Source organism: Drosophila busckii, chromosome X, assembly GCF_011750605.1.
Source record: "Drosophila busckii strain San Diego stock center, stock number 13000-0081.31 chromosome X, ASM1175060v1, whole genome shotgun sequence".
NCBI classification, from domain to species: Eukaryota; Metazoa; Arthropoda; class Insecta; order Diptera; family Drosophilidae; genus Drosophila; species Drosophila busckii.
Window position 1 is genome coordinate 4,686,791 of NC_046608.1, and position 16,765 is coordinate 4,703,555.

At 36.1% G+C, this 16,765-nt stretch overlaps 1 protein-coding gene across 2 annotated transcripts in view; it reads right to left on the bottom strand.

Annotated features, from left to right (window-relative positions):
• LOC108604942 (homeobox protein cut) overlaps nt 1-16,765 on the bottom strand; it is a 72,390-nt gene that overhangs the window by 30,163 nt on the left and 25,462 nt on the right. The gene's annotated exons all lie outside the window — the stretch shown is intronic.

Here is a 16,765-nt window from a genome sequence, read left to right on the forward strand (position 1 = left end):
ACTTTTTTGGCAAATTAGTCTGGGACCAGCCAAAAGCCTGTGGCCAGCGCATGTGCAAGCGAGACAGCACTAGAGCTAAATCCTGGCGCATTGACTTATACACAGTCCTTGGCTTACACACACACACACACACAGCAAATCGACTCTAGCAACTTGTGCTCAGGCTCTTGCGGATTGCAATGACTTTTTACCCCGCTTCGATTTTCTGTTGATTTGTTGTTGTTTTTTTTTTTTTGTCAGTTTCACTGAGTTTGGAAATTTTGTTGCAATTTTATTTGTATAAATACCGGAAGCAAAGGCAACACAAGCTCCAGCAGCGTAGGGGGCGTTGCAGGCAATAAAGAACTTTGAAAATTAGTCGTTGGTCGGTCTATGGCTTAGCGAGAGAGAGAGAGAGAGAGCCGAGACGCCAGCCAGGCTTATGCCAAGCTATAGTTTTGGGTGTGAGCCCTTTACTTGCTTCTTCTTTTTTTTTTTGCAGGTTCTTGTAACAAGTTTTTGCTGCATATCGATGAGACTTAAACTCATGGGGGGGCTCATACTTTGGGTCTCAAATAAGTTAAGCAGGAAGTCGTTACAAGCGTCGTGTTAAGAACGAGAATTTCTGTGATTAGAAGCAAGTTTGGGGTCGAAGTAGTGCCGTTAGTTTAATAAACTAATGCTATTTGATTTGGCTACGTTGACATGCGATTGGCAAATTAGCGCGCACTTTAAAGCAAGCATTGAAAAATTAGTTCAAAATGAATGCAATGCGAATTGCTTGTCGCGTTAACATGTGAATGGCAAATTGTCATACACTTTGTTGCTTTAAAGATAAGACTTAGCTTAGCGTGGCTTAATAAATGAAGTGCATTAATATAAATTAAGCACGTTAACATGTGAATGGCAAATTGTCATGCACTTTATTAAATACAAAAATCTTTTAAGACTTTGCTATGCATATTGCTATAAATTAATACATTAAATTCATGTATTATAAACTAGTTGCGCTAACATGTGAATGGCAAATTGTCATACACTTTGTTGCTTTAAAAACAAGACAAGCTGCTTAGCGTGGTTTTATAAGTTAAGTGCATTAATATAAATTAAGCACGTTAACATGCGAATGGCAAATTGTCATGCACTTTATTAAATACAAAAATATTTTAAGACAGCTGTGCAAGTTTCTATAAATGAATACATTAAATTCATGTACTATAAACTAGTTGCGCTAACATGCGAATGTCAAATTGCCATTTACTTTACAAAAATACAAAAATCTTTAAAGACTTTGCTGGCCAAGTATTATAAACTGGTTGCGCTAACATGCGAATGTTTTTTTTTGCTGCTCAAGCTTAAGCTGCGCTAATAACATTAAAGTTGTTCGCTGCGCCTGGCGCATTGCCATTCACTGTGCAGCGCAAAATATTTTCAATAAGTGCGCCTCAGCTCATTTGAAATGCATTGCGAAATCTTAAGCGCAATTGGAATTTAGCAGCTGCCATTGTGCGCTTAAGAGCTGCAGCTAAAAACACAAGAAAACCTTCAATGAGCCACATTAAATGTGGTTGCTGTTGCTGTTGCTGCTGTTGCTGCTGTTGCTATAGCCTATGCTCAATGTTTATCTTTTTTCTTGTAGATGAATGGCCCTCGAGGCATATTTGTCAACATCATCAGCCAAAGCAACCGAACTCAAACTCGCAATGTGAGCTAAGCAAGCTGCGGGGGTAGACTGGAGGGGGTGGAGACTTGTGACTCGTCGTCGTTGCATAGATATATATTTATGATATTTAAAAGCTTCTAAGTACAAACAACAGACAAGCGGCTATGACTGGGCTGAGGCTGGGACTGGGGCTGGGGCAATTCGCGTGGTTATTTTTTTGCTCAGCGCACATTTGGGGGTTTGGGTTTGCCTTTTGGTGGGTTAAAGGAAGCTGCAGTTTTGTCCTTGCCATTTGCTGGGACTTAAAACGCCAGACAGCCTTCAAAAGAGTGTGCGGGCTCGACTCGACTCGACTCGACTCGACTCGCCGCGCCGCGCCGTGTGGCAAGCAAGCTGTGATTTTCATGCTGTCTGTGGCATGTGGCATGTTGCTCTTGTTGTTGTTGTTGTTGCTGCATAGCCATGAGCTGCTTAAGCTTGAAAATTGTTTTCATAATGCCCGCGCTGCCCAGACAAATGTTTTTGTTTTGCTTTCTTTAAATCGATCAGTGGCTGCACAACTGTGCCTCTCAAACTGTATGTGTGTGTGTGTGTGTGTGTGTGTGTCTTGGCCTCGCTTGAAATGCAATCCCCGTGAGAAACGCAACACTTGCGCGCCAAAGCAAACTAAAGAAACATCGCCTGGACAATGGTCAGCAACTTTTACTCTTTAAATTCCTTTTCTTTCCTTTTTTTTTGGGCAAATCAATTAATGCGACTGGCATGCGTACTCATCCTGTAAGCGGGGGAGGCTGGGGGGGGGGCTGGCTGCCTGGCTGGGTCCTTTTGTGGCCCAGTTCGAGCGGCTTAGCAGCAGTTGCCAACCAAATGAGTTAATTAACTAAAATGCGGGTGGCTTTGCCTTGCTTCCCTTTTTTTTGGCTGCTGCTGTGTGTTTTTTTTTAACTAACAACATATATATATATATAGTATTTGTATAGCAGGCAAACTCTATGGGCTCCACTTCAATGATACGCGCATGCATGTGTGTGTGTGTGTGTGTGTGTGTGTGGTCAGCTTATAGCAGCGGCAGCAGCTTTAGTATTGAGCACCCTTTTAGCCTTTTCTGTTTTTTTTTTTTTGGGCAACTCTTTGGTTTTTTTTTGTTTGTGGGCGAGATTCATTTAATATTTTTGCATGTGCCGGCGCCGCCACTTCAAAGAAGCTGCCAAAAATAGCCAAAAAAATATATATATATATATTGTATATATATCAAAAAAGAATGCGCGCCAAAAATGTTAAGTGAAATGTTAACAGCGAGGCCAATGTGCTGTGCTGTTAACATTTCTATTAGCCAACAAAACGAGTTGAAATAAAAAGGGCAGCAGCACTTGGGCTAAAGCACAGGTGTGTGTGTGTGTGTGTGTGTGCGTGTGTGTGTGAGTGGGTGGGTCCTTTGCTTTGTCAGTACATTGACTTCAATAAGCTAAATGCTTGCACTTAAATACAATAAATCAGCCAAAAGAAATTTTTGAAAAGAACCAAACAAAAAGTTGTCTTAATATTGCAAAAACAAATACACAAAATAATAAAAATTAACAATTAATTTAAATAGCACATTGTATAATAAATATTTACTTTAATGTTAAAACAAATTAACAAAATTTAAGCAATACAAATTGAACTAATAACAAAAATGCAAAAAAAATGCAAAATATTAAAAATATATACGAAAAATTAAGCTAAATTGTTAAGCATAAAAAAAAAACAAAAATAGATTGAAAAGTCAAAATTATAAAAAAATATATCAAATAAAAACTTTTGGTAATATTTTGCTGACTCGGATAAATCCATATCTAAGAATTAAATAAAATTTGTAAGCAAATGTATTAAGACACTAAAAGTAACAAATACTAATTTTTGTTATTAAGAAAAGTCAAAACTGTAAGCAATTAAAATACAAAAATATTAAGACACTCTTTGCAAATATTAATTTTTTTAATAAAAAATTATTTTAAAATTTGTAAGCAATTAAATGCAAATATTCTTTTTTGTAAATATTTTTTTATATATAAAAAAAATATAAAGACACAAACAGCAACAAATAAAATATTTAACTAATAAAAAAAAATGCATTTTGAATTTTTGAAGTATTTTATGTATACACATAAATAATCTAACATTGATTTTAATGCTTTAGTTCGTGGCTGTGGCTCATTGTGTTGCAATTGTGGGCACTTGAGCAATTGTTGCAACTACTGTGGTTGCATGTGAGCCACTTGAGCAGTTCAACAACAATGCAGGCTAAGCAAGTCAAAATGTGTTCTTATCCTTGCGAAAAAAAAAAACAAGCAAAGCAAAAGCAAAAGCAAAGCGCTAACCCTCTAGCAACTGTTGTTGATGTTGCTGCTGTTGGTTGCTCGTGTGCGCGTCGTGCGCGCGGCACATGTCAAAAAGCGCGCACTTTTGCAACAGCAACAGCAACAGCAACTGAGCTTGCAGCCCTCGGGGCATTGAGAACTGAGTTCATATTATAATGCATAAATACTCAAACTCACGTATGTTAAGAATTTTTGCATGCGGCATTGTCTCAAGCTGTTTGCTGCTGAAGTGAGTCGAATGGTCCACGCGTGGGTTTCGCTTTTTTTTGTCGCAGCGGCAGCTGTCAGCAGCGACTGCTGGACACACAGCGCGGAGCGCGGAGCGGGGGGAGGCAGCACTTTTTGTAATTAGTACGCAAAGCAACGTTATGAATTGTGTGGCTGCTGCTTCAAAATTTTTGTGCTCAAGTGCGAGAGCTGCTGCTGCTGCTTGTTGTTGTTGTTGTTGTTGTTACCCCCAAGCATTTGGTTTTTGCTTTTGTGTGGCGCACAATAAATCAAAGCAAATCAATGCTCAAGTCTTGGGCTTGGGCTGTACGTTAAGCTTTGATTTAGAGGCGGCTGCTTGTCTGTCAGTCAGTTGAACTGACAGGGAGTGAGGCATTGCCACTGCCACTTAAACGCCTGCAACAAAGGCAACACACACACACACACACACACACACACAGTCTAGCGACAATTACACACATATTAAGTCTTTACATGTAAAAAAGTTAAAAGTTACAACAAGCAGGCAGCAGCAGCAGCAAAAGTTTGCTATCAATTGCTTTGTTGCTAGCAGCGGCAAAAACTGTAGCATGACATTAGGCGCGCGAGCAAAGATGCTGCCGCTGACAGGCAGTAAATACAAAGAAAGTCACGCACACAAGCACACACACGCACACGCTTATATACACACATGTATTTATAGCATTTATTTTATAAATAGACACAAGCTCTTGTCGCTTGTTTGTGCTGCAAGCAAAGTAATGTGTCTTTTATATTTGCAACATATTTTTAAATTTGTCTTATATTTTCATATATTATTCTTATATAGTCTTATATTTTTATATATTATTTTTAAGTTTGTCTTATATTTTTATACATCTTTTTTAAAAATGTCTTATATTTTTTTATATTATTTTTCATTTTGTCTTATATTTTTATGTATTATTTTTAAAATTGTCTTATATTTTTTTATATTATATTTTATATTTTAGCAAACGTTTTATAATTATTTTAAAAGATAAAATTTATTTAAACTTGTTTGCTTCTTGTTTAACAATTTATATTTTTATTATTTTTTTTTAATTTTTTTATTATATTATTTATTTATAGTTTTTTTTAACGCATTTCTTCAGTATTTATTATTTAGTATTTCGCCTGTTGCTACATTTGCATTATATTTTATTTAGTTGCATAATTTTATTATTTCTGTTTTATATTTATTAAAATTAAATTAATAATTATAATCAATACTGCTGCATTTAATTTGCTTTACAGATTTTGTGGCATTTTGAATTTTTTTTAACATTTTTTGTTATTTTGCTTGCTATTTATTAGTTGATTTTTTTGTGTTATTTATGTTTTTAATTTTATTTAGTTTACATTTTTAGCTGGCTAACTTTTAAGCTGATAACAAATAAATCCTTTGACGTGCATTAAGCTTTGTATACAAGTTGCTTTTACAGCTGAGCTAACCCCCCTTGCTGAGTTGGTAACCTTTCAAAAACTAAAAACATACTTTGGCGTTATTTGCTGCGTTTTTATTTTCGGCACATGCCTTTGCATTTGCTTTGCAATTTCAAACATCATTAGCAACGCACACACACATACACTGCTCTCTGTGTGTGTGTGTGTGTGAAAAGCTTGCACTAACACATACGCACATATCCCTTTTTGCTAATTATTTATTTAAATATTAAACAAAAAACACAAACAGAGCCAAAAGTAAAACAGAGAGCAAAAGAGAAAGCAGCAAGCAAAATAAAAAAAAAACTGCAACAAATATACAGCAATGAAAAACGTAGTGAAAAGAGTAGCATAAAATCAACACACACACACACACATTGAAAGAAGAAGAAAATGATGTATTGATGCTGCTGCTGCTGTGAGTTGAGCTGAGCTGCCAGGCTGTGGAGTTAGGTGTGTGTGTGTGTGTGTGTGTGCAGCAAAGACGCACAGAAAAAATAACAACAACGACGACGATGAGCATGAAACGACGAAGAAAAAGTACAGTACGAGCAGCAGCAGCGAGCGTGTGAGCGAGCGAGTGAGCAAGAGTGAGAGAAAGAGTCAGCGCTAATGTAGGGAGTCTCAGTTTGGCTTTGGCTTTTTGGGGTTGGGGGGGGGCGTTTATGCTGTGGAGACAAAGATAGCGACACAGCATAGGCATGTGTGTGTGTGTGTGTGTGAGCTGCGCATACATGCATATGCAAATACATAAATACATAACTGTACATGGCATTGATGTGTGTGCTCGCTGCTCGTCTCTCTGTCTGCCAGCGCCAGGAGAGCTAACTAATATTTTCTAATTTAAAATTCTGTTTCTTTTTTATTGCCCCCCACACACACACAACAACAACACTCACACACACACACACACATGTATGTAAATTTATAAATTTCTATTTACTTATCAAAAATCAGGCGAACGACGAGCCATTGAAAAAACAAAGAGTTGTATTTATTATTACTTTGCCCAAAAGCCTCCCCCACACACACACACACACACACACAGAGAGAAAAACTCACACTCACGCCCACATTGAAACCCTTTTTGGGCTGAAGAAGCAGCAGGCAAAAGATGATGAAGAAGCTGTTTTTAAAACATTGATTCTTTGCTTTACTTGAGATCTAGCAAAAGAAAAAAAACACAATAAAATGACAAACTTAAATTGAGTAAATTTTGTTCTTATTTTTTTCGACACGTGTGTGTGTGTGTGTGTTGGTGTTAGTTAAATAGGCATGGAGTTACAGTAAGGCTAGACTTATATACACGCGTGCCTCACATATGTATGTGTGTGTGAAAAGATGCTGGAAAAAAGGATTAATGCGCGCCAAGCAAGAAACAAGCGAACGACACAGGCTGACAGCTAAAAAATGAACGTAGTGTGAGTCTTGCCTCACTGCTTATATGCTTCGATTTTTAATGCGTCATATGACAAGCCATATACACACACACACACAGCTATGTATGTGTATGCGCTTTGGGGTAATTGTCTCTGTCCCGCTACTCATTTTGCTTTTTTAGTCACGCTTGGGGTGTGGCAAAGTGTCAAAGAAAAATATATGCGCCAGTTTCTTTTCTATTTGTATGTGTGCGTGTGTGTGTGCGTGTGTGTGTGTGCATCAAATTAGACAATTTCTAATTGCTGCATAAGCATTAAAAAAAGGATTAAAAGTGACATGTTTGTAGCCATGTAAGCTACGCCAGCTGCTTGCCAAAAAAAAAAAAAAAGAAGAGAAAACTTTGTTAGCAGCGTTGCTTAGCTCAAAGCTTAGCAGCTGCGTATTAAGCAAAGCAAAAGCTGCAGCAATTTGCTAAAGACGCAGCCAAGTTGCTATAAAAATTTGCTTTTATTGCTTAGCAATACATTTGCTTTAAGAATAGTAAGCACACATTTTTAGTTGAATTTTTTATACATACACAAGAGTTAAGTTTTAAAATATAATAATTGTTAATTTTAAAAATATTTAGCAAATATTTTTAGTTGAATTATTTATACATATACAAGAGTTAAATTTTAAAAATATTAATTGTTAATTTTGAAAATATTCTTAGGCTATATTTAGCAAATATTTTAAGTTGCGCTTAAGAGCGAGAGTTACGCTTAAGCTGCGTTTAATTTTTTACACAAAAGCTAAATTTTAAAAATATTAATTGAGGCATATATTTAGCTATTATTAAGCAATACATTTGTTTTAAAAATATTTAGCTAAATTTAAGTTGTGTTTAATTATTTATACAAGAGTTAAAATAATTGAACAAATATTAATTGAGGCATAAATTTGCTAAGTAGGCTATAAATTTATTTTAAAAATATTTTTTAATATTTTTAGTTGAGCTTGAGTTAAGCTTAAGCTGCGTTTAATTGTTTATACAAAAGCTGCATAAATAAAATAATTTTAATAATAAAAATAATAATAATAATCTTTATTATTTAGCTTAAGCTAAGCTGCTAAATATTTTTATAGCTGCAATATTAAAATAAGCCAAATATTTGTAGCTTAAGCTTTGATGCTAGCAGCAAAACTGAAGCTTAAGCTAAGTTGCTAAATATTTTTATACAATTTTTAAAATAAGCTAAATATTTATATAAATATGCCAAAATATAATATTTAAATATCTATAATATTTTTGCTATAAATTTCTTTGTAAGCTTTAGTTTGCTCACTTTGAGTAAAAGCTGCCTCATTAACAAAGCAAGCTAAGCACACACACACACATGTGTGCGTGTGTGTGTGTAGCTCAAACCTTAATCACTGTTAGCTACACGCCCCAGCCACCCACACCCACACCCACTTCAGCTGGCATACAAAAGTAATAATAATTTTTTGGCTTATCCTTATTATTACATAACGTATGCATACCTTTTTTTTTGGCCAACCCCTTCAAGCCAAACTCCAACCACTTGCTGACCAATCGTACATCAAAAATTAACGCACACACACACAAACGTGTGTGACCCTTTTTTGTTGTTGTTGTCGCCCAGTGTGCCAGCATCAGCGTTGGCTTTGGTCACTTTGTAGGCCTTTTTTTTAACAACAACAAAAAAAAGTAAATAATTAAGCATTACACTGACCAAATAGCACACACACACACGCACACACACGCACACACACATGGCTTAGAACGTATTGTTGCCAAAGGTTTTAACAATTGAGCGTGTGTGGGGTTCAAGTCAAGGCACGCGGGCCAGACAAATACAAATAAATATATATATATATATAAATATATAGCGCATATATAACTCATATATGTGGGCCTGGTCATGCCATACAAATAATGATTAGAACTGCCAACCCCCAACCCTTAGCCCCAACCCCAACTGCTGCTGCTGCTGCTTTTTTTAGCTTTGGCTGTGTGTGTGTAATTTTTGACATTTTTATGCGGGCCTCAAAAAAAGGCAGACAAAAATGTATAAAAAGCTTTGGGGGGGGGGCCACAAAAGGGTTTTCGGAAATTTTAACACTGTTGCCATTGTTGGCAATCTAACTGAAATTAATGATTTCTATTTAAGCAGGTACAGTTGTGCACGCAAGTTTTTAGCTTTGATTTCTAACTGGGGCTGGCGCTCAGTCGTCTGTCTATCTATCAAATCTTTAATTAAGCCGAAAATTAAGCAATTTATTATGTTGTGTTGCTATCGCAAGCTCAAAAAGCCTTTGGCGTTGCCATCCTTGAGAGCTTGAGCCATTTTACAATTTCAATCAAAATTTCCAATCAATGTCAATTCATTATGCGCCCAAAGCGCAGAGCGAGGCAGCCACAAAATAGAAAAACCAAGGCAACAGCCAAGCCAAAGTGAAGGCGAAGCCAACCCTGAGTCAGAGTCAGAGTCAGAGTCAGAGTCAGAGTCAGAGCCAAGCGCTTGGCATTTTTAATGAAAGCCACGCACAAAGTTGTTGCCTTGTCAAGTTTGTTGCCTAATCAAAATCGACAACATTTTATAGTTTGCCGAGACAGTCGAGACTGACAGTCAGACAACCACCTTAGTGTGTATCTGTGTGTGTGTGTGAATATATTTGAAAACGTAAATCAGAAATCTTTCACTTTCATTTGGCAATCCTTTTGTATTAAGGGTTGGGGCCTGAGTTTGAGGGTAAAATCGAAAAACATTTCGTGTATTAAAACCGAAACGAATTAATTTAATTAATTACAATCATGTCTTATTAGAAGAGACGTATGAAGACGCTGCCAGCCCCTCCCCCCAACCAGCTTCCCCCACATTGCGCTGTCAAGGGTAAGATTCGAGCCCAAAGAGTTGCCAAGCTCGAGAGCCCAAGACAACGACAACGCATTGTGCGACATTTTGTGCGTCTGTATGTGTGTGTGTGTGTCTCTGTGTGTGTGTGTGTGTCTCTGTGTGTGTGTGTGTGTGTTTGTGAGTTGGGTGGCGCGCGGCGCACATTTTATGCTCACATCATTTATAAATGCCTGATTTGTTATTTACAAAACGAGACAAGTTTGCGGCATTTTGGATTGCGAGGGATTTTCTACGCCAAAGCCAATGCCATATGACTGTCTATCCTTTGTGTGTGTGTGTGTGTGTCGCCACTTAATTTGAATTTGAGTAATTGCCAAGATGCTGGCAGCAAAATTAAAGCGTCGGAGCATAGAATTTCTAGTTAAGCATAACAAATCGATAAATTATCGATACATTATTAATATTTGTGCTATAAAGCTGCATTTTAGTTAATTACTATTAAGCGTTAGCTTATTTTAAACACTGCTGTCAATCAATTTGTAATTCGTATGCGCAACGCTTAGTTAATAATTTAATATTTGGCATTTATTAATTTGCTTGAGAAACCTTAATGAATTCATGAACTTTGAATTTACTTAAAAGTTAAGTTTTAAATTTAAAATTTGTACTTACATTTACACTTTAAAATAATTTAAAAATTTAATTGCAAATTTATTTGTATGCCATAGTTACTAAATTAAATAGTTTAATTAATTAATTAGTTGTTGCAAATAAATTAAATTTTAATTTTTAACTATTTGCTTGTTGAATTTATTTTTAATTAATAATTAATACGCTTTTATATATATTAAATTTAATTTTTTTTACTTTTTATGCATTAAAAATTTGAATATTTCAAATATAAATATTTTATTTTTATTAAATTTAATGCTTTGAGTAAATTTTCGACTATTTATTTATTTTTGTAAGCTTAACTAAGCTTTTCAAATTTTTTAATTAATTATTTTGACTTTATAAAAATTCAATGCTTTAACTATTTAAACGCTTGTATTAAAATTATTGCAAAAGGAAACTATATTTATTATAATATGCTCATTGTGTGTGTGTGTGCTTAACAATCACAGCCCACAAACAATCGACGCTAGACAGGCAGCGAGCTAAGTACGCAGCCCACATGACGCATACGCAATATTTATTAGCAAAAACAAATAAAAGCAAAAACGAAAACAACTTAAGGCAATGTGTGTGTATATACTCCATATATATATATATATACATCAGACACTGGTGCATACTTCTTTTTACACATTGTTGCCATTGTTGCTGTTGTTGTTAATTAATTTCTGTAAAAATATTTATTATTATTAGTCGCGGCCTGAGGCTGAAGCGGCGGCGGCGGCGGCAATGCACTCATCAGCACCCCAGACAGACAACAGTGAAACAGAGAGAGAGAGAGAGAGAGTGAGAGAGAGTGGGCTATGTAAATTGCATGCCACAGCAAGTTGCAAGTTGCGGCAGCGCGATCTCAACGACTTGACTGTCACTAAACGGCTCATCTAACTGCAATGCTTCATAGAAATTTCGTTTGTGTGCAGCGGCCAATATGCAGCAGCAGCAAGATGAAGAAGAAGAAGAGTGGGGCTGTGTGGTGGGGTGGGGTTGGGTGGACTGTGGCTGACTCTGTCGGTTAAACTTATTTTTACAGCAACAATGAACGCACACAAATCACGAAAATGAAAATCGAAAAGTGCATACGGCTATATATTTTGCTGCTGCTGGCGTTATATGAATAAGCGTATATATATATATAAGATATATATATTTGATGGCAACAACAAATTTACACTCCAACAGACAGACGATGATGTCGTCGTTGTCGTTGTCGATGTTGTTGTCATACTTGCTGCTGCTGTTGTTGTTGTTGTTGCTGCTGTTGTTGTCGTGCTAGTCAGTCAGTCAGCCGCGGCGGCCGCTGCCCCAATGCAGAGCGCCCCACCAGCCACCGCGCCCATCCAACTGTGCATGACTATAAAAATAGGCAAATAATTATTTAAGAATTTCTTGATTAATTGGCAGCGTTGTTGTTGTTGTCGTCGTCGTCGTCGCCGTCGTCGTTGTTGGCAGCAACACGGCCATTTTGGCCAACACTTGATTGCATTTTCAATTGTTTGCCGTTATGCATTTTTGCCAATAATTTACATAAATGGCATGCTCGCTATTTTTTTTTTCTTTGCTGCTGCTTCTGCTTTGTGTTGCTTTTGATCTGGCGGCATAGACAACAACAGCAACAACATTAGCAACAATTTTTGTAGCAATACTTTGTTAGCAAAATTTTGAAAATATGTTATAAATTATTTGCAACTTATTTTTATTTTATTTTATCAAATGCATGTGTATCAAAAATGTGTCAGCTTATTTATAAATTATTTTAAGAGCGCAAAATGTTTGCAAATTCATTTAGTTTTTTTTTTTATAGCATTTAATTTATTGCAAAATAATTTGGTGCATTAGTTTATTTAATTTTATTTGTATACAAAAATGTAGGCATAATGCTTGGCCTTAAAAAAATTGTGTTTGATATTAGAATTTATTATGCTTTTGAATTCGAATATTTAATTTATGTTAGTTTATTTATTTTAAAATAATAAATATTGCTACTAAATTGTGTATATAATTTTTAAATGCTTGCACTTAGTAATTTGATATTAAAGTATTTTTAAATTTATTTATTACTTTTGAATTTGAATATTTAATTTATGTTATTTAATTAATTTTTTTTTATAATAACAAATATTGCTACTAAATTGTGGCATAATTTTCTATATTTTCTATATAATTTTTAATTTGCTTGCACTTAGCAATTTGATATTAAAGTATTTTTAAATTAATTTATTAGTCTTTTGAATTTGATTATTTGATTTATTTATTTTATAAAAATTAATAATTGCTACTAAATTGTGACAATTTATATAATTTTCTATACTTCTTTTCTATAAAAAAAAATATTCTATATAATTTTTATTTTCATTTAATGTTTGCACATTGACATTAAAGTATGTTTATACTTGATTTGTTATTAATTTATTCTATAATAACAAATATTGCTATTTTCTATATTATGCTTTACTTCTATGCTATAATATTATAGTATATATAATTTTTATTTCGATTTATTCTATAAGAATATGCCATATAATTTTTATTTCGCTTGCAGTTGCAATTTGACATTAAAGTATTTTTAAATTGATAGCACTGCTGCTCACTCTCTGATTGAACTAACCTGTCACTAGCATCGCAGCCAGCACTCAACACACACACATACGCACACACACACGCACACACACTCCATAGTCTGTGCGCCAATTAGCATATTTTATATCAATTCCTGTCATACATTCCACACCTTGCCAAAGTTGTTGCGTTTTCTATTTTATTTATTTTTTGTACTGTCGCTGCTCAACGCCCAAACAATTCGCACAAAGGCTGAAGCTACACACACACACACACACACACACACATGCACACATGCATTAGTGTATGTGTGACTGTCTCGCTCTCATTTATTTTTATCAAGTTTTTGAGTTTTGCACACAGTTTCAGATTCATCTTGTCATTTTTCGCATATATAACTGTCGCTTCGCCCTTTTGTCTGTCCGCGCTGTCTACAGTGAGCTGTCAGTGTATGCGTGTATGCGTGTGTGTGTGTGTGCATTATTTCATTAAAGTATTACAATATTAATTCGATTTTCACTAATTGAAGCCAGAGACAGACGCAAGCACTCAACGCAACTTTGTGCGCTCAGCTGTCAGTTTGAATATTTTTAACTTTAAGCTATGACCTGCATATTCTTTAACCCCACAACCCTTAAAGAGCAGCAGCAAAAAAAATTCAAAACAAAAACGCCTACGCGTAAAAAAAAACAGCAACAACAATGGCAAAAATTTTCGCGCGCGCCTTTAAATTGTTTGTGGGCTGGGGGGGGGCTTTGTGTATGTTGCGGTTTTTATGCTATGCGTAAAGCTGCGCCAACCCCCTCTGCACACGCCGCCTATGCAAAACAAACTGTTGCTGCACATCCCAGTGGGCTAACAAGTGCCTGCCAAAGCGCATTACTTTGCACAGCTTTTTAAATTAAATTTATATATATATATTTTTTAAAGCAAATTAAGTCTGTGCGCTGCTTTAATTATAAACAACGCACACTTTACTTTTACTGTTGTTGCAACTGGGCTGCGAGTTGCGCCTCTGCCTTGGCATTTGCGTTGCTCGCATGTTTCGCATGCCGCTGCTCTTGTTGCTGTTGTTGCCTGGCTCTGACCCCAAAGTACAAATCAATTGCATGCGTGTGTGTGTGTGGCCAGCATCATCATCATCATCACCATCTGCACATCATATACAGCAATGGCCACGTGCGGTGGCTTGGTCAATGCCAAAGAGAGAGCGCGGAGAGAGAGAGAGAGAGAGAGAGAGAGAGAGAGAGAGCGAGCGAGCCGGCCTGGCCTTGTTGCTGTTGTCTGTGCATGGAAATTGTGTCAATTGCAGCAGTGCCCAGTCCCAGTCCCAGTCCCAGTTCCAGTCTCGTCCCAGCCAAAAACACAAAAAAAAGCGCAAGTCTGTGTGTGTGTGTGTGTGAGTCGCAGTGTCAACAACTTGCAGCTTCAAAAATTTAAAGCTGACCCCTGCTCATTGTTGAACTTCAACAATCAACATCGTTTAGTAAACATTGCTATACTTTATAAATGGCAATACATTCACTATATTTATGCTAAACTTCAACAATCAACAACTTTACTTACACCAAAGTTTAAAAAAAACATTGGTGTATTTAATAATGGAGCAATTTATTACTATTTTTGCACTAAGCTTCACCAATTAGCAAAGTTTGCTTACACCAACGCTTACGAAAATCATTGGTGTAATGAATAATGCGGCAATTTATTACTATTTTCACCAATTAGCAAAGTTTGCTTACACCAACGTTTAAACAAAACATTGGTGTAATGAATAATGGCGCAATTCATTTACAATTTGCAATCTAATAATTTTATTGGCTTAAATTCCAATATTGACAAGACTGCTCAAAAATATTTTACTTAATTTACTGCTTAGGCACATTGTAGAACTTATTGTAATACTTTTCTTTTTCACCAACATTGTTATGAAAGCATAAAGATTTGTTGAAATACAACAATTATTTTAGTTATAACACCAATCACCAACAAATTCAACAATAGCCACTTATAAGTCATGGCATGCGCATAAAGTTGCATTCAACAACAAAATCAACAATTGCTAGCGCTTTTATAACTGCAGCGTATTTAGTTAAGTATTTATTGTTTTTAATATTTGTATGTCTGTCTAACTGTCACATCAGCCGCAAGTTTTGCGTCAACAAAAACTGTCGTCAGTTGCAGGCTAAAGTTGGCTATGACATGCTTTCCACCTCTCGCTCGCTCGCTCACTCAGTCAGCTCTCTCTCTCACACTCTTAACCGCAAGACAATTGCGCGTTGTCTGCATATGAAGCTGGCGCTACTGCTGCCGGAACCAGCAGCAGCAACAGCCAAACAAACAAACAAACAAATACATATATATATATATATAAAAAGCATATGTCTGTATTTGTCAGCGTTGTTGTCTGCACAGCAAGAGTAAAAAAAAACTGTTGAACTCATGACCTTCAGCACAAATCAAATCAAAATCGATGCTCCCACGCATTTGCCTGTTGATCGAGCGAAACAATACAAAGCTGCGATATAAAGAACTAAAGTATAAAGCATATAACAGAGAAAAAAAAAACAATAAGCGAGACAAGCGCTTAATTTAATTTCCTCTCAGCAAACACACACACACACACATAGAAACGGGGGCATATTTTGCTGAAATTCGATCGAAAGAATTATGTTGAAGTGAGTCAAAGCGTTTTGGGTTTTTTTTTTTTTATATTATGCTGTTTGTTTTGCATATCAACAGGAAATCGTTGAATTTATTTTAAATTAATAAAAAAAAAAAAGCTTTTAATGATTTTTTGTGTGCCTATCAATTGAAAATTGAGCGCTGCGCTGCGCTTGTTGCATGTGGCTCAGACTTAAGAGTGATCTGGCAATATTATGCGGGGCATGCGCGCATTAATACAATAAATTATATTATGGCTCTTCCTGTTTGCGCCGATAAACGAAACGACGACGAAGGCAACAACAAGAGTCGCCAAGCAAATTGAATTGAACGTTTGTCGCCAGGCACGCTATATATATTGCCATAATGAAGTCGATGATGATAATAATACAACGTTGTTGTTGTTGTTGCTGTTGTTGTTGTTGCTGTTCGTTGCGATCTTGTGCGTCTGATTTGTGCAAATAATTGAAATTTGCATATAATGCGAGGCAAGCAGCAAAGCGGGGGCGGCGCCGCGTTCAACAATTTTGAGCAACAAGTCTTAGGCTGGCTGCTGCAGCAGCACAGTAGCTGCAATCAGTGTGTGGCCAAAACGGCAATGCTGCTGACTCGTCTATTGTATGCCCAGTTGGCAACATAAATAACATTTAAGGCGACGCTGCTCTGACAAGCAACTAAGAGTTACAAGCGTTAAATTCAACCCGAAAAAAAACCTTGAATTTAGTTTTCAACTCTTTTGCTTTTTCTTTTCTTTTTTTCTTAAACGCGTCTGATGATCTTGATCATCAGCATTTTTATATTATCATAAGCACAATCATCATGTTGCGCCTACTTTGTGTGCCACGTGGGCGTCGCTCGCTCTCTTCATCTCTCTTTAAGCCAAAAGGGCTAACCCTGCTGCTGCTAATGGCAGGCAGACGAGACAAGTTTTGACATATTTTTTGTGTGTCTGTGTGTGT